Below are 19,287 nucleotides of genomic sequence, written 5' to 3'. Positions count from 1 at the left end.
GGGAAGGCCAGGAGCAAAAGGAGATGCATTTCTGTCAGACACTGAAAACTGGGCCAGAGGTAAAGGGCACCTGCAAGTGCAAGCCCTGTGCCACCGTGACACATACCAGTGATCTCAGCACTGGAGGAGGCTGGGGCAGGAGGATGGCAAGGCTGAGCCCACCTGGGCGGTCAGCAAGGCTTAGTGAGACCCTGTCTCAAAAAAAAGCCTTTTTGTGTGTTTTTTGAGACAAGGTCTTGCTTTATAGTTAAGGCTGGTCTTGAACTCACTGTGTAGCCCAGGCTGGCCTTGAACTCACAGCCTTCCTCCTGCTGCAGCCTTCTGAGTACTGCAATTACAGGCATGTGCCACCATATCCAGCCCTGCTTCAAAATTTAAAAATAGGGAGGGGCTAGGGATATAGCTCAGTACATGTGGAGACTCTGGGTCCAATTCCGAGTACCATAAAAGCAAACCCAAACATCAAAGTACAAATGTTTAGACAGATGTGGTGACACATACCAGTAATCCCAAGCACTTGGGAGGCTGAGGCAGGAGAATCACCATGTGTTTGAGGCCAGCCTGAGCTACACAGCAGGAGCCCATCTCAAAATCAACAACATACAAAAGATTTAAAAAAAAAAATTACGGGGCTGGGGATTTAGCTCAGCGGCATAAGCACCTGCCTTGCAAGCAGGCGGTCGTGAGTTCGATCCCCGGTACCGATAAAAATGAAAAAGACAAAAAAAATAAAAAAATTTTAAAAAATTTACTTTAAAAGCATTTTTATAGGGGCTGAGGATTTAGCTCAGCGGCATAAGTGCCTGCCTTGCAAGCAGGTAGTCGTGAGTTCGATCCCTGGTACTGATAAAAACGAAAAAGAAAAAAAAAAAAAAAGCATTTTTATGGTGCTATTATTCCTATTTGTCTGTAAAGAGGACTCCGACCAGTGGAGCATCTTGAAAGACTCACACACCTGCTGAGTTGTAGAATGAGGGAAGCTCTGGAGTCTTCCTCGAGGGTTAATCTCAATGGTCAACCTGAGCGGCCCGAGAGACACCAGGGAGTATCGGAGTATGTCCGAGAGGTCAGGGGCTGTGACCTTGGGGACAGTGTCTGGTCCCTGGTCCCTTTCTCTCTGGCTCTGCCCCTGCTCTGTTTCCCAGGTGACATGAGCTGAGCAGTTCTGCCCCACCACGGCCTCCACCCTGATGATCCTGCCGGGGAGGAGCTGACCATGGACTGAACCCTCAGCAACTGTGAGCCTAATTAAACCCTCTCCTCCTGTAAGTTGTGTGGCCAACAGCAGAAAACTGGTTAATCCACGACTCTTCAAAGCTACTGTGGAAAAATAAAATGAATTAAGATGTGTTATGTACGTGGGCCAACTCCCAATAATGAAATAATTATGTGCTGCAAACATTCCCTAATAAAATAAGCATAAAATAAAGTGTTTTACATGTGAGAAGGATTACTTTGCACTTTGGAAAAGTTATTAAACCTCTGTAGGTATAGTGTGTGCTCCCAGCTACACCACCTGTTCTGAGGCTCACAGTGAATCCAGGGCTGAGTTCTAAACTGAAAAAAAAATTGTTTTTGGTTTGTTTGATCAGTTTTTTGAGACAAGGTCCTGATAAGCAGCCCCAACTGGGGGATGCTCCTTCCTCCTCCTCCCTCCCCGAGGAGGCCTTGCTTGTTCCCCAGCACTCAGATCAAAGGTCACTTCCTCTACAAGTTCCCAATCCTGGTGACCCAGCTGGCTGCCCTGGGCGGCCTCCATTGCTCACACCACCGTTTTGTGGCTCTGAGTTCAGATCTGTTCTGGCTCCGAGGCACCCCTGAAGGGCAGGAATCCCTGGCCAGCCTGGCATGGGGCCCAGTGCTCTGTTCCAGCCTCACCAGACAATTGAGGTTTCCCAGGTGGCTTATATGGACGGAGATGGAGACCCATGCAGCTGAGAAATTCATTGCGAAACCATACAGCCTGTGAGCTCAAGCTTCACACTGCAACCAGAACATGGTTTTTTGTTGTTGTTTGTTGTTTTATTTTGAGACAGGCTCTCTCACCATGTAGTCCAGGCTGGCCTCAAACGTGCTGCAATCCTCCTGCCTCAGCCTGTGCTGGAATCACAGATGTGTGCCACCACCCCTGCCCAGGACATGTTTATTTTGAACTTCATCCTGGGATTTGGAGGGAACCAACCCAGCCAGAGCTTCCAGACCCCATGCACACTTCTACAAAGCCCGTGGCTCACTGACTTCCAACAGCTGCTCTTTCTGGGATTCCCTCACTCATGTGTAATTACGAGGAGGACCATGGGGAGGTGGCCTACTTGCAAGTGATACCTCTTTTACAGGTCCCTGCAAGGGCTGATTCTCCAGTGATGTGCTCCAAAACCAAGTCTATGCACACGTCTGCGAGGTGACTTAGTTCACTGTTCACCTGCCGCCTCCTTCCAGAGGCCTGAGGACCCCTCCGTCTCTGCTTGTCTGCTGCTTTTCATTGTTTCATGTGTACCGGTGTCACACGGGGAACTCAGAACACAGACTCTGGTCTGGTAGACCTGCAGGTCTGTGTCCCCGTGAGCTCCCAGGCTGATGGTGATGACCTTCCGGGCACCTGTTGAGTGCCCGAGCAGTGTGAGCTTGTGCTTGTTTGGTTTTAAGCAGGGCCTTGCTGTGTTACCCTGGCTGGTCTTGAACTTCTGGGCTCAAGTGATCCTCCTGCCTCGGCCTCCCCAGGAGCTGAGATACAGGTGCTTGCCTGTGTACATCATTCCAAACTTCCACTTTCCACCCCAGAAGGAAGGTGTTATGTGGAGTTAAGATATTCCTGGGCCCGGGGAAGGTATCCTTAAAAATTTGTTAATTTTCCTTTTTGTAGTCATCTACCTTGTTTGAATTTTATTTTAAAATGAACAAATATATCTCTATATTAAAATCTTAAGTGAAGTCTGCAGGAGAAAGCACTCCATAAAATTAACCCAATGCCACGGTGTAAATTAGGATTTCCATTCTTGCTTATATTGGGCCAGAAAAAAATTTATTTTCTGTATTGGGAGTTGACCTCAGGACCTTGCATTGCCAGGCAAGAAAAAAATATTTACTTTTCAATTTTTCCAAAGATTTGTGGGTCAGGCATGGTGACACATGCTTATAATCCCAGTACACAAGAGGCTGAGGCAGGAAAATTACCACAAGTTTGAGGCCAGCGTGGGCTACATAGTGAGTTCAAGGCCAGCTCTAACTGCAGAGCGAGACTGTCTCAAAAACAAAAACAAAACAGCAAGAACAAATCCACAGAAGAACATTTTGTTGCTCCTGTGGGCCTCTCGCCTCCTGTCATTATGTGCCAGGAATCCTCTGAGGTGCCACTGGTCATATCTTCCAAGGACCCTGAATGGCCGAGTGGCCACAGGGAAGCAGCAGCAGCAGTGGTCATGGGCAGAGGGCTGGGGCAAACAGCGCCACCTCTGTCCTGCCTGCTGCTTCTCACAAGGACAGCGAAGGTGGGGACCCCAGCATGGCTCCCCTCTGCTCCCCAGCCCCTACCCGCTTTGCTCCAGCTTTGTGGTGGCTCCACCGTGAGGTCAGCGCTGACTGTCGCTTGCACTCAGGAGGGACATTGCTCGGTCCCCAGCGTGCTGCTGTCCTCCAGGTGAGCACAATATGGAGAGCCGCGCTGCTCGCAGCAGCACTGCCTATGGTGGCCTCCAAATCTCCAGGGCAGTTCTTTAATGAGAGAACTTGTGTCTGCTCAAGGGGCTGGAGGAGCCAACTCACCTCTGGATGGGTCCAGACGGGAAGACGGAGAGCAGAGCCTAAAGCTAAGACTTGGAATCTGCATGCGGGGTGAGGAGAAGGAGGAGCTGGTAATTATCTTCTCCATTCCCAAGGCCAGCCTGCATCGGGTGCACAGCAATCCTTTGAGCCTTTGCTGAGAAGCCCTGCTGGTCCATCTTCTGTATCAGATCCAGATACCATACCCACCTGCTGCTCGGAGTCCAACGCACTGTGCTGCCCGTTACCCACAGAATAACTCGGCACTGTACCCAGCTATTTGGAGCATTTTCAGTGTGACTGGGTGTAGTAGTGTGCACCTGTGAACCCGGCACTTGGGAGGCTGAGGCAGGAGGATGGCAGTGAGTTCGAGGTCAGGCTGCACTAAACAGTGGGTCAGGGCCAATCTGAACCACATAGTGAGACCCAGTCTCCAAATCCAAAATGATGCTACTGATGATAACAACGTCCTGGACCTTAACTTTTCAGACTTCTCTTACAACTCCTACCCCTCACCCAACTCAGGTTCTTCTGGCCATTCCACATGACTAGTGGCCCTCTGCCCCCATTTTCTCCACAAAGACTTAAAATAATAACATTTCATTGGGTTGTTGTGAATTAGAGAGGTCAAAATAGATCAGTTGAGCTGGGCTTGGTGATTATCTCCATGGGCCCTAAATCCGATGACAAGGGTCCTTGGACACACGGGGAACACCAGACAGGAGGCCAGGATCAGGATGACACAGCCACAAGCCCGAGAATTCTGGTGGCCAGCCCAGTTTGGAGAGGAAGATTCTCCCCCAGGGCTCTGGAGGGAGGGAGTGAGAACTGCCCACAGCCCCAGGCTAGACTTCAGCCTTCGGGTCCGCGTGAGACAGTGCCTTTCTCTTGTTTTTAAGTCGTGGAGTTTGGGATTGTGACCTATAGCACCTGCACCTGCTGCAAGTGGTACAGGGCCCGTTGCATCAGCCATGCTTAACAGATCCCAAATGCATGTTTTCTTTGTGCTCTGAGCATTTTCGGTCTCGGCGCCCTGGAGTCTGCTACAGTGCCCCGCAATTAAAAAGCACCTGGGTGAGAAGTAAACAAGACAGACCCAGGTGAGTGGAAGCAGCAGCCGCATGGGAGCCGGCCCTGCCGCCATCCTGGGCCCAGCTGTCCCGTCAGGCCTCACACACACAGGACTGGACAGCCTCGGCCGCCCTGTGCCTCTCTTTGTGCATCTCTGTCCCTGTCCCAGAGCTTCCTGAGGACTCAGTATGACTTGTGACTCCAAGGTGGTGACTCAGGTGTGGTTCCGGGCTGCTCCCCACCCCGGCTCTGCAGCCCGAGCCTGGGTGGAGTCATCCTTGCCTGTGGTGGCCGTGTGCTCTGCACCTCCGCTGTCCTCCCTGCTGCCCCTCATCGAGCCAGCCATGTCCTTCAGCTGGGTGCTGCTCCCAGGCCTACCTGTGGGGAATGAGCAGGTGCTAGGCCACCGCCCGGAGCCGTGGGCTTTCCTGCTGCCCCCGTACCCAAGAGCCCATTTCCCCTGTGACCCAGGTCCCCACAACAGCTGGTGAACTGCTAAACTCTAGCAGCCAGCTGAGTTCCAAGCTTCCCCAGGACGATTATTCCCATGGCTCGATGCCAGGTCAAGAGTCAGCATCTGCTGGGCGCAGGGGTGCGTGCCTGTGATGGCAGCACTCAGGAGGCTGAGACAGGAGGATTGCTGTGAGTTCTGGGCCAGCCCATGTTAACAGTGAGATCCTGTCTCAGGAAACCAGAAATTCTCAGCATCTGACCCCCATCAGCTAACTGATGTCAGATTGACTCAAAGACAGAACGACTTACTTGGACACACACAGGCCTGACCTTCAATGATTCAATTTAGAAGTTTTCTACTTCGTGATGGTGAACAAGCCACATGCACTTGGTAGAAACCATGCTTAGAAGTTGGAGTTTTGATATTTCCCAGCCTAGCAGCGTGTGACACCACGCTCTGTCCGAGAGCTGAGGTGCCAGTCAGCCCCACAATGACAGGGTGATGCATCAGGTCAGAGCTCAGCAGCAGGCTATAGCCGGAGTGGGACACCTGGTTGGGGACTTGTGGAAAACCACATCGTAAGCAAGGAACCCCTGCATTCTCAAACTTAGAAAACGTTTCAGGGAACACCCATGTGCCCTTTACCTAGAGTTACCTAGTGCAGATTTTACCCCCTTTTTTAAAGCTCTTAATTTTTTGTTTCATGAGACAAAGTCTCACTGTGTAGTTCAGTCTGACCTGTAACTCACTATATAGCTCAGGCTGGCTTCAAACTCATGGTGATCCTCTTGCCTCAGCCTCCCAAGCGCTAGGAAAATAGATGTGCTGCCCTGGCCAGCAGCTTTTACTCTTTCTGTCATCAGTCACACGAGAGCAAATTATGTATATTGTGACCCTATATCTTTAAATAACTTACTATTCACTTCATAGACATAGGAGCATTCCCTCACATAACCACAGGGCGTGTTGGTGCACACCTGTAATCCCAGCACTCGGGAGGCTGAGGCAGGAGGGTCGCTGTGAGTTCCAGGCCAGCCTGGGCTACATAAACCAGCTCAAAGCCAACCTGCACTACACAGCAAGACCTTATCTCAAAAAACCCCCCAAAACAGGCTGGGGTATAGCTCAGCGGGTGAGTGCTTGCCTAGGACACACAAGGCTCTGCGTTCAAGCCCCAGTACCAAAAAAAAGAAAAAAGAAAGTGACTCATGTAGCTGTTCCTGATCATCACCTGCACAGTCCGTGTCCTGTCCGTGCTGTGATGTCAGTGGCCCTGTTGACCTTTGTCACATCGTATCTGCCCCACCCTGTCCTGCCCGGCACCAAGTGTGGGGCAGGAGTGTCCCTGTCACTTCCTTTAATCCGGGACATTCCCACAGCCTTCCTCTGAACTCTGTGGCATTGACATCTTTTCTAAGAATATTCCCGGGGCCTGGTGTGGTGACACACACAGGCTGCAGCCCCAGCACTTGGGCTGCTGATGCAGGGAGATAGCCCCAAGTTCGAGGCCTGTCTAAGATGTGTATGGGTTGAAGGCCAGCCTGTACTGCATAATGCTCCCCGGTCTCAAGACAAGCAACTCAAAACACAGCTCCTCACACCATCCTAGTTCAGTTTAGTTTCTGTATCTTGAAACAGGATCTTGCTATGCAGTTCAGGCTGGCCTTAAACTCACTGTGTAGCCCAGACTGGTCTCAAACTGCATATGATCCTCCTGCCTCAGCCTCCAAAGTGCTGGGATTACTGGTGCACACTACTATGCCTGCTTGTCTCATTTTCTTCTGTAAATAGCGAATTCCTATCCTGCCTTTGTGGGACGTTTTATAAGGCACCTTTAGCTGGAATTCTGTGAGCTCAGCACTGTGTCCTTCTAAAGGTGGCACAGCTAGAGGCACACCCTGTGCGGCTGGCCTTCCAGGCAAAGCACATTCCTTCCACCCTTGGGGTGCTGCCCAGTCCCTCTGCTGCATAATGTCTTCCCCTTGAATTAATAAACAGGCTCTGAAGAGAATCGTGTGTGTGTGTGTGTGTGTGTGTGTGTGTGTGTGTGTGTGTGTGTTTTCAGGAATCGAACCCAGGGCCTTCACATTCAGCCCCAGTTCCCCTCCTTTTTTTTTTTTTTTTTTTTTGTCTTTTTCATTTTTATCGGTACCAGGGATCGAACTCATGACTGCCTGCTTGCAAGGCAGGCGCTTATGCCGCTGAGCTAAATCCCCAGCCCAAGTTCCCCTCCTTTTGAATGTTCTATTTTGAGACGGAGTCTCACTGAGTAGCTAATTGCCCAGGCTGGGCTCAGACTTGGAGTCTTCCTGCCTCAGCCTCCCAGGAGTACTAGGACTACAGCATATGTCACCATATCCAGTAGGGAGAGACCCTGAAGGTCATGTGAGTATCTTGTTCATCAACATTTCCCCCCTCAGATTTAGCATCCAGTGATAATTCCTGCCTCATTTCCTTATCATGATGATTGCCCAATGGTTTTTTGGTTCCTGTTGGCCTCGGTCTGGAGTCGATTTTGAGGGTCCTGCTGCACACCGGAGTACCCCCCCCCTTCTGCCTTCATTTATGAGCAAAGAGTTACAAATTGCTGTTCCTTCAAGGGCTAAAATTCGATCCTGCACTGAACCTTGGTGTTGAACTTGCCTGGGTTTGGCGGTGAGACCCCTTTGAGCTGGCTCTTATGTTGAATAGCCACTTCATGAAAGTCCCTGGGTTTCGACTGCATAAAATACAACCTGATTGGAATTCAGTTTTTTGGTGGTTTGTTTGTTTAGTGACAGGATCTTACCATATAATTCAGCTGGCTTCAAACTCACTGTATACCCAGGATGGCCTTGAACTCATAGTGACCCTCCTGCCTTAGCCTCCTGTGTGCTGAGATTATTAAGCCTGGCCCACCATGCCTAGCTCTGTCTCCCTTGTCATTGCTGCCAGAAAGTCACCCCACATCCACATCTGCCGTGCTTTCACAGTGGATGGACTCGAGGGTCCCAGAGACCACCAGGCAGCCTGCTCTTTAGCCAGAGGCTCTGAGAAGTGAAACTGCTTGCTCCAGGCAGTCAGGAAGGGAGGCCGAGCTGAAGGGGTCCCTGCACCCCGCCGTGGCCCCCATTCGTCCCCATCCTGGGCAGCTTCCTCTGGCTCCCAGCCCCAGTCAGGGTGCAGGTGCGCTCCCAAGGTCAGGGACCCGTGGGGCCATGGGCCTGTGTCCCCCCCTCCCAGCCTCTGCCCGCAGTGCCCCCCTCGCCCACCCCGGCTGTGCTTTCCAGGACCCGGGCCAGCAGCCTCGGATTCTGCCCGCAGACGGAAGGCCGGAGCTCCAGGCAGCCGTACACAGGCGATGAGTGTTCAGGGCCTTGAGTGCAGCGGGGCACACGCGTTCTGGCCTGCTCAGGACGCTGGCGAGCAGCAGCAGCCGCAGATGCGCCACTGGCTTGGGCCTGGGGGATCGCATCGTGGCGCCGAGGGTTCCGGTTCTGTGCTGATGGTTTTGTTTTGAAACACACTCTGACCTGCATAATGTGATGTTGCATGCATCGAAATGCTGCTAACGTCCTGAAGCAGTGTCAGATGGGGTGATAGGCTGCCTGTCTGGGGTTTGCACTAGTACAGTCTGGGAGAGGTGGGAATAAGCGGGAGAGGTGTTGGTGCGGATGGAGCCAGAGTCCCTGAACTGATGAAGGACCTGAGGACACGGGGCTCTGTGGCCCTTTATATGATTCAAATGATTTACAGTTTTAAAAGTCTCAAAACACTGGTTTAAATTTCCTAATTCTTGAAGCTGGGCATGGTGGTGCACACTTGTCATCCCAGCACTCAGGAGGCTGAGGCAGGAGGATCATTTCGAGTTGGAGAGCAGCCTAGGCTACACAGTGAGCTCAAGGCCAGCCTGAACTGCCTAGTGAGACCCTGTCTCAAAAAGACAAAAATAAATAAATGAATAAACCAATGTTTGTAATTCTCATATAACTTCTTCAGTTCCTTTCTGTTTGCTTGCTTTTTTTTTTTTTTCTTCTCCTTCCTCTCTGAGAGAACTCTGGAAATCAGTCAGTCCAAGCATCCTCCAGGGAAAGCTTCGGGTGATTCCTCTGATCCACTGACTGCGGGATTGTCGCATGCTTCAGGTCTGCTCCGCCCTGCGCCACCTAGAACCTAAATGCATGCTGCCCGAGTTAGCCTCTGGTTACTTCAGGCCGTCAGTCTCAGATCCTCTCCAGCCTGCAAGCTTGTAAGGGCAGAGGTTAAACCCTGGACTTCAGGAAACAAGCACTTCCCAGCTGCCAGACACGATCTTTGGAGGACACGGGTGGAGAGTAACCCTGAAAGTCAGTGTCCTGAGCGGGCTATCACCTTGCATACTTCTTTCTTTAAAGCTCTTCGTGTGGAATTTGAAACAGCACATCTGGCCTCCCGGGAGAGGGCTGGCTCACGGTAAATTCTTCTCCTGCCCCAAGCTGTTCCTGTCAGTCGTGATGCAGGAGCCGTGGATGCAAAGCCTTCACCCCCTGAGGAAGCCTTACGAAATAAAACCCTGGGCCAGGGAATAATCACAGAGCCCGGAATCTCTTCCCTCTGCTGGGTAATTACAGGAGGCAGGAGGGGGAAAGGATCAAGGAGAAGCGTGGGTTGTTCTTGTCCACGTCTTGCCCCGGGGTGGGGAGGGGGAGCCCGAGGAGCGGTCTCCTTTAGGCCTGTCCCTGCTGGTTTGATGGGGGGAGAGCCAGACTCAAAGCATGACGCTCACTGCTTTCCTCACTCGCTGCTCTTTCGAAATGCTTCTGCTGCATGCAGGAGCAGTTTCTCCACGAGCCACCCTCATGGTGAGAACTCCCCCAACCTGCGGGCCTCCTGGGGAAAGGGACATCACAGCTCTTCTCAGGATCTGGGCCCATTAAAGACACAACCACCAAAACCAGAAAAACCTCTTCTATCAGACCACCCTACACTTACACCTTGCAGCTTGAATGCTTGTCCATACTGGTCCTCCGTAGCTTCTCTTTGGGGGAGTTTTTGAGATAAGTTGTTGCTATGTATGCTAGATTGGCCTTGAACTCATTATATAACCCAGGCTAGCCTCAGACTTGCAGAGATCCTCCTGCTTCAGCCTCAGGAAACCACATTGATGCATTCTTGCTGTATTTTACTAACTTTCTCTCAGCCTTTTATTCTCTAAGGAAAATAATACCTGGAGAGAGTGGAGGCAACAAACTCAATTGTCCAGCACCCTGGCAGAGAAGAAAGACCCAGAGCCTGTCTGACTCCTACGGCAGTGCTCTGGGCTTCTCTGGAACCGCCTACAGATTCCTGAGGCCCCACACAGGTGGGGGGACAGGGTCTCTCGCCAAGCCAGGCCACTGGCTAGAGGGAGCAGGAGGAAGCATGATGACATGGAGGAAGATGGCTTGGAGGCGGAAAGAGAGGCTGGAGCCTCTGGAGTCTGCATTCAGTGATCAGCAGCCTGGCACGGTTCACTGTCAACCCACAGGGAAGCAAGTGGACCCAGTGACCTGCTGAAGTCCCTTCTGCTGCAGTGTCCTTTGCTCCGGACGCCAGCCAGCTTCCCTCCGGCTCTTGTAGACTCTGAACCACGTGGCAGCGACCTTGCCCAGGGTTTCCTCACTCAGTCCCTGGACTGTGAAGCGCTACAGGGATTCAAGTTCAGTTGTCCATGAAGCCGCAAGGTTGGTGGTAGCCAGATCTCTGCTGAATAAGGAAACACTTCCAAGGTGGTTTCCAGCGGTCTGGGGCTTGGCTAATAAAGATAAACCTGCCCTTCAGAGGCTGGACAGAATTTTTTCCAGAGAACTGGCTGTGGTGGTACACGCCTGTCATGCCCACACTCAGGTGGCTGAGGCAGGAGGATTGCTGTGAGTTCAAGGCCAGCATGGACTACATGGTAAGTTCGTAGACTGCCTGGAACACATAGACCCTGTCTTTAAAAAAAAAAGAAAAAGTTTTCCAGCATATCCAAAGGAGTTATGCACTCTGTGTGCCCTGTGAAGAAGAGAGCTGCCCTTCCCAAATAGGAACTCTGCAGCCACTAACATTTCCTTCCGTAAAATGCCTTTTTTTTTTTTTTTTTTGTCTTTTCTTTTGTTTCTTGAGATTGGGTCTCACTGTGTAACCCAAACTGGCCTCGAACTCACAGTGATCCTCTTGCCTCAGCCTCCCAAGTGGTGGGATTACAGACATGCACCACCATGCCCAGTTCTCTTAAAATGCCTTCCAGCAACAGCTTGATTAACCTTTGGCACAAGGCTGGATAAATACTGGTCAGCAAATACCTATTTCTTGACTGATGCTGTGGGCTGTGTCTCCTGCTTGCTTGCTTTTTTTTTTTTTTTTAAAGGAATATAACACTATTTATTGACCGCTGCTCACCATTATGTACAATAAAGTAAGCAGTATATGGTAGAGTAACAGTGTGACCGCTACAAAGTTATCTTCCTGGCTTCTGTCACCCATGTAACCAGAAGACTGAGGCTCTATGAAAGGAATGAGTTGGGGTTAAGAAAAACATGAAGATCAATGATTTGAATTACAAATGTTTGTTCACTCATTGATTCTAGCAGACCCTAAATTATGGGCCCCCCCACAAGCCACGGTAGGTTTCCATGGGCCAAGGTTAGACACCCACAAATCGTGACTTTTAAGTACACAGAATTCAATTTATTGTAAAAGAACCGCTCATGAGGAATCTTTTTTTTTAACGTTAATTTTATTGGTACATTTTAGATATACATAATGATCACCTTCATCATAGGGAATTTGTGCCTTACATGATCTGTCCTGATTTTTCTTTTTCCCCAAACCCCTCTCTTCCCTTCAATCCCTCTTCCCCTCCTTATTTACAGAAACTTTGTATCCATTATTTCTTTCTTTTCCCTTCCTTCCTTTCCCTCTCTTTCTCCCTAGCTCCCCTTCCCGTTTGAACACTCTTCCTGATTCCAAAGGAATATTTGAATATTCCTTAGAAAGTCTTGCTTAGCTAATCCAGCAGCCAGGTTCCGCCTGGTTTCCTTATTTGGGTGGGGAAGTTCGTGGTGCCTACAGGTTTTCTTTTCATGAATTTTACAAGTAAACTGCTGTATTTGTGTGACTAAAGGCACTGGTATGGATTCTGATATGAGCGCTTTGGAAATATCCACTCTAAACTGTCTACCCTCAGAATCAACCACCTATTTAACTTGAATGATTATGGCTTCAGCTGGGTGTCATGGCTCACACCTGTAATCCCAGCACTCGGGAGGCCTAGGTGGGAGGATCATGGTGATTTCGAGACCAGCCTGGGCTACAAAGTGCGCTCAAGGCCAGCCTGAACTGCATAGAGAGGCCCTGTCTCAAAAAGACATATATATATAAGATATATATATATATGCTTCAAGAAAACTTTCAGTGTAACCGGAAGTGATTTTTTTGGATTACTCTGAATGTTGACATCTCAGTAATTAGGGCTTTTTGCCTATAGTTCTGGTTTTGTTGAATGTTTGATAACAAAAACCATTAATGTATTTTATTTATACACAGACATAAAACTCAGCATTGGCCTTGAGCATGTGAGCTAAAATGAGTTCTGACTGGCTATGAACCATTTCCCAACGTTCAGAAAATCGGAGGGAACCTCAGGTGTCAAATGCCCCTTTCTGATAAAGGAAGCAGCTACGGAAAGCTTTTATGTGCTCACAGTAACCAGGGCTACTAATGCGAGACAAAACCCAACCTCCCCTCCTCACACAGCGCTGCTTTCTTCTTTTTTTTTTTTTTTTTTTTTTTTTTTTTGTCTTCTTCCTTTTCATCAGTACCAGGCATAGAACTCACAACTGCCTGCTTGCAAGGCAGGTGCTTATGCAGCTGAGCTAAACCCCCAGCCCCTCACAGTGCTGCTTTCAAAGCCAACACGTTAAACCTGATTTGCAGCAGAAAGCAGCTTTTCTCAGCCTGGTAACTCAAACACGGAGACCTCTCTGTCTGCATAAAGAGCAGTTACAATCTGAGGACACTTCACAGTCACCTCGTCTGCCTGCCTGCCTGAATCTCCCCATTTGCCAAGAAACAGCTCTGGCCAGCCGCATCTCTCTCCTTTGATTTGCTATCATCAAATTCATCATCAGAAAAGATTTTCTTTTCGTGCTATCTTTTTCTTTGCGAGCTATTTGGGAATTAAGAAAAGCTTCGTGAGCTCTGGGATCTACATTCCCTTCAACATCTGCAGATGCTTTCCACGTGTGAAAACCCTCCACCTTCCCATGAATTTTTACTACTTCATGGGTGTTGGTCCAGCATTTTTTCCACTACAAATTCTTCAAGCTTTGCACCTCCATGGGGATTCCTTTGGTTTTTTTGTCTTTTAGAGACAGGGTCTCACTGTGCAGTTCAGGCTGGCCTGGAGCTCACAGCTGGTCTCCAACTCACAAAGCTCCTCCTGCCTCAGCCTCCCAGTGCTGGGATTACAGGCATGCGCCACCACGCCCGGCTGTAGTTGCTTTTTATAAAGACAGAGACCAATCTTGGTTTTTGGGTTACTAGTGTAATAAAAAGCTGCACTCTCCTGAAAATCAACTTTACCGTGTTGGTTTTGAAATCAGTGCTGTTTCCGGTTGCTGGGTTTTGTTGGGTTTTCTTTGTCAGCAAAAGCTTTGGGCTGTCAGGTTTGTAAACAGGCAACCACAACCCCAGACCGCATGCTCTGAAGAGTGTGTTCAGGAAACTGGGGCGTGTGTCACAGGTGTCTGCAGCTCCTATGCCACCCGGGCTCAGGACGGTGTGCAGGACTGAAGTGGCCACAGTCCTGTGGCCCCGCAAAGCTGAGCTCACAGCCACACGCTGGCCTCAGGACAAGCCCTGGAGTCACCCAGGATGGGGCAGTAGCCGAGGAGAAACTCTTTTTTTTTTTTGTCTTTTTCGTTTTTATCGGTACCAGGGATTGAACTCACGACTGCCTGCTTGCAAGGCAGGCGCTTATGCTGCTGAGCTAAATCCCCAGCCCCAAGGAGAAACTCTTTCTGCCCTCCTGCAAGACCAGAGGCAGAAAGACCCTTGTGCGGGTCCGCACACATGTATCTTTGACAGATGACCTTGGTCACCTTCGAGGAATTGTGTTGTCTCTCTGGGTCCAGATCCCCATCCGCTAATCAGGGATTGGCTTCAGGCCCACTGGGATGTCTCCCGAGGTCAGCACTGGACAGGCAGTCTGCAGAAGATCCCAGGAGATCCTGCAGTCCATGCCAAGAGAGAACTAAGGAGTAAGAGGTGACTGGATCTTTGTTTCTTTTTGAGACAGGGTCCCTGTTTGTGGTTCAGGCTGGCCTTGAACTATACAGCCCAGGATGGTCTCAGTCTTGCAGCAATCCTCCTGCCTCAGTCTCCTGAGGTGGGATTGTAGGTGTGCTCACTGCACCCTGCTGAGGTGGCTGAATTCTCTTCTGTCTTCAGTCGGAACCCTTCTGTGGGCAGCCTCAGGCGGCTGACAGTTCACCCCAGCTCTGCCTCTCGCTCTGAGGTGGTCTGGGACCCTGCTCACCCAAGCAGTTTTTCCAGGCAGTCTGCAGACTTGCTTTGGAAAGTTTATACTGTAAAACGCTCATGCCAGTCTGCTTGGACCTGGAATCCATTGATAAATAATTAAGATAATTCTGTAATCACCAGACATGACCTCATGAGTTACCCTTATCCTAAAGGAATCTGCTGAAGATGCTTGTTTCCCCTTTCTGGGGATGTGATCTACAACCTCAAAAATCCTCCTGCGGGAACTTGGGGAGCTGCCGCCCGCCAAGGCTGGGACGCAGTGGCCTGCAGCTCCTTGCTCAGACCCTGCTCAGGTCTGCTGGCTGATGATGGCTGTGAAGTCCAGGTGGCATTGGGACAGAGTGCCCAGGAAGGCCCGGACACTGTTTGTCGGCTAGCAGCCCTGTCCACGTGTGCTCAGGAAATGTCAGGGTGGGAAGACGGTGGCCCACACACAGGCTGACAGCCTGCACGGAAAAAGGCCAGCAGGAAGCAGGGAGACCTTTCCCCAGGGGAGGAGCCGGCAAAGGAGTCAGGAGTCCTAGGCTCCTGCTCCAGCTCCACACCAGGAAGGTAAACGCGTGCTGCAGACATACAGGGACAGAAAGAAAGAAAAAGTAGAAGGCTGTAAAAGAAATCAGAAACTGAAATCGAAAGCTGGCCTCAGTTTCAATCAGCATGCTTAATTTCCCCGGAAAGGCTCATCGAATTCCATCTCCTAAGCAACAAGTATTATTTTCTTCTCATTATAAGGTGGCGCCTCAGTTTACAAACTGAACCCTTCTGAAATTCTGGTTACAAACTAAACTGAACCCAGAACCAATCAAATTCAGTGGTTAGGTTCGGTGTTGACCTTAGGGGGAAATTTTGATTCGATTCTCCTCCAGTTGGGTTTGTGACCAGAATCATGCGAAGAATTAAGTTCATGTCAGGGATTTAGTTCAGTGGCACAGCACCTGCCTGGCAAGCACAAGGTGCTGAGTTTGATTCCTGGTACCAAAAAAAACCAAAAATTCATGAACTGAGGTCCCTCTGTAAGTAATTCTTCAAATTTTTTCAGAAAATATGGTAAAATACAAAGAATAAAATAACTATATCTTTTTTTTTGAAAGTAGTAAAGTACAACAGAACAAGACAGAATAAAGCCAACTGAGACCGTGTAGTGAAATTGGTACAGAACTTCACAGCAGGTTACCAGGATAACAGTAATAGGTATCACAGTGTATTTATCTTTACAATAGTTGTTCTTTCAATCACATATATCAAAATAAAATGAAATACAGAACATTATAGAACTTATCAAAACAGAATATTGAATAGAGCAGTACCATTCATCAAAATAGAGTAAAGCAGTAATAAAAATATTTGCCTTCAAAGAGATGGTAGAGGGAAATTCCCCTTATTTGCTATGGTCAATCTCCCAGGAGATGCTCAGATTTCTGGTTCCCATTTGCTAACGGGGGGACAGGAGAAGGGGAATAGGAGAAGTGGGATGTTTGACTCCAGGCCGTGCACCAGTAGGTTCACTATTGCTCAGCAGGGAGGCAGGCTGGTTGCTTGGCTTCCCAGGGCCCTAAGTTCCAACATGGCGTGAATCTCAGGAGACACTGGTGGTTTCCCCCTGGAAGGGCCCAAAAGAACTATATCTTTATCCACTCAAAATTACAAAATTTTTTCTATGACTTTTCCAAATATTTTTCTAGATAGTTGTGTTCTATACTGTGAAATCTAGTGTGTGTGTGTTGGAACCCAAGGCTGGACACCAAGGCAAGCTCTACCACTGAGCCACACCCTAGCTCTTCAGGCATCTGTTTGTTTGTTCATGGTCCTAGCACTACACCCGCAGCCCTTTATAAACTGAATTTTTATTTTGAGACAGGGCTCTCTAAGTTGCTCTGGTGGGCTTTCAATGTGTAATCTTCTGCAGTAGCCTCCAGAGTAGCTGAGATTTTGGGCATGCCCCACCACGCCCACAGTGGAATGTATTTTGAGAACATATTTAAACGCTGAGCACTACTTTATATTTATAAATACTGAAATAATTATCTAATAACTGCACAGTATTATAATTATTAACCCACTGGCAGGCATTGAGCTTGTTTCCATTTTTCACTCCTGTGGTTTTAAACATCTATTTTGACACACCTGTGTCGGTGCATACCATGCCTGCACCTGGGAGGCTGAGGCAGGAGGATCACTTTGAGTTCAAGGCTACTGTGGGTTACAGAGTGAGTTCAAGGCCAAACTGATCTAGATAGCAAAACACTGCTTCAAAAATCAGGAAAGAAAAAACCCTTTTTTATTATATTTTTTATTACTCGTGGCTTTGTCATTTTTTAAAAAATCTCACTCCATGATGATTATGAAATGTGTTTTCCTCCCGTCTTTTCATTTCCCCCATTTATATCTTTGATTAATCTCTTTGGAATTTCCTTTGAGCTCACTGTCTTTTTCTTCTTAATGAGAAGCAGCTTTCCCAGCACTGTTTATTCAATTGTCTTTCTCCTTTGTGGGGTTTGTTTGCTTGTTTGTTTTCCCAGCACTGTTTATTCAAGACTGTACCTCTTCCCTGCGAATTCAGCAGAATGGATGAACTATTGCTACTTGGTTCAGTTTTAGCTCCCTGCCTTCCACTGTCGTGTTTACACCCATCCTGCCGTGAGACAGGTGGATTTTGTCTTGTTCTCAGTTTACAGTCATGCTGTGGGGTGTACAGTCCTGAATTTCGCCAAAGGCATGGATTGGTGTGACTGCAGGACTCGGACGGCGAGCAGCCCCTCCACCCGCCTGCCCAATTCCCTCTGTGCCCTCTTGCGGGCAACCACCAATCTGTTTTCCATCTCTGTTGCTTTGCTTTGTCCTAAATGTTCTATAACAACCAGACAATGTGTGGCCTTTTGGATCCAGCTTCTTGCACCCAGTACAGACCCTCAAAGCCACTCCAAACTGCCACCTACACCATATTCATTGCCAAGTAGTATTCTACTGTGTGGAATGGATATACAACTCGGTCCCCAGCTGAGGAACATTCTAGCTGTTTCCACGTCTGCTTATGATGGGTAAAGCTACTGTAAACATTTGGATTTTGTGTGAGCATAGTGGATAAATGTGGATAAATGTGTGGGGTCACATCTTTAATTCTCACAAGTGCATCTGAATATTCATAATGTGTATGTCCTTCTTTTGCTCCTCCTTTTCTCGTTTAGTCATTAAGGTATCAACTAGAAACTGGGCAGTGTGGCACACACATTTAAGCCCAGAACTCAGAAGGCTGAGGCAGGAAAATCACCATGAGTTCCAGGCCAGCTTAGTCTACATTGGGAGGTGAAGGGCAGTCCAAACTGTATACCGAGACCCTGTCGCAAACTCCTTCCCAGAAAGATAGCAAATAGAGTTGAATTGTTCGTTGATTGGTTTTTTTTATATATTATTTATTGTTTTGTACTGGGGATTGAACTCAGGGCCTTTATACTAAGCTAAATCCCTTGTTATTTTTAATTTAAACAAGGTCTTGATAAGTCACTTAGTTCCCCAGGCTGGGCTTGAACTTTGATCCTCCTGCCTCAGCCACCCAGACATGTGGGATCACAGGTGTGCACCACCACGCCCCGCTGAGGGCCGTGAGGTCAGGATACCGCCATGCAGACAGCACGTTTCTAATACTCAGTGTCATTCTATTCTTGGACAAGCTGATCTCGCTCCTGATTCCGCTGTTACCCATAAGAGCGGTAGCTCTGGCTCTAATTTACGTGAAAACAAGTCTTCTTCTTGTAGCCAAGGTGCCCCACAGGAAGACCTGCTTCCCCTGCCGCAGGTAGACACACCTGCATGAATTTCAGCCAGGGGAGCGGGCCCTGGAATCAGACAGCAGAAAAGCCACCAGGTGACCCTGGACACCGGACAGCACTAATCCTTCTGAGCACCACGGTTCAGCGTAGGGAAACTTGTGATCAGCGGACCGGAAAGAGGGTCCCTTTTGAGGACTCCCCGGATCCCATGGTCAGCAGATGAGTAACACACACCCCGTTTTCCTCAGGAGCTGCTTCAGCTGAGCATCCCTTCCCCCACCTGTGCCTCTACCCGGTTTCAAAGGCATTGCCTGCAGCCAGGCTCTGAGATGCCATTAGTTCACTCTTGCAAAACAAGAACTACTCGTTGGAGGCCAGGCTTGCCCCTCATGGGGGCTGCTCTCCTCCTCGGTTCCAGTTAGGTTGTTCACCCACTGAGGCACAGTCCCCCCACCTTGGGGACTCCCTCAAATTTGTTTGTCTCCTGTTAACTGGATCAGCTACATGAAATGAAGGGTTTTTTGCCTCATTGCCTGCGAAACATCGCCGGTGGTCACCAGGACACCCCGGTGGCCGAGGAGGCAGAGAGCTGTCCACACCGCCTGTCTGCTCTGACCCTGATGGCACCTGAGACGGCCCAGCCCTGCGCAGGGCCAGGGGGAGCTGGTCTCCTTGCAGAGCTCCCACGCCCCATCCCCAGGGTTTGCAGCC

This window comes from Cavia porcellus, unplaced genomic scaffold (assembly GCF_034190915.1).
Source record: "Cavia porcellus strain 051 isolate PalLab524CR breed Dunkin Hartley unplaced genomic scaffold, mCavPor4.1 scaffold_26, whole genome shotgun sequence".
In the NCBI taxonomy this organism is placed as follows: Eukaryota; Metazoa; Chordata; class Mammalia; order Rodentia; family Caviidae; genus Cavia; species Cavia porcellus.
Note: the sequence above shows the minus strand (reverse complement) of the source record.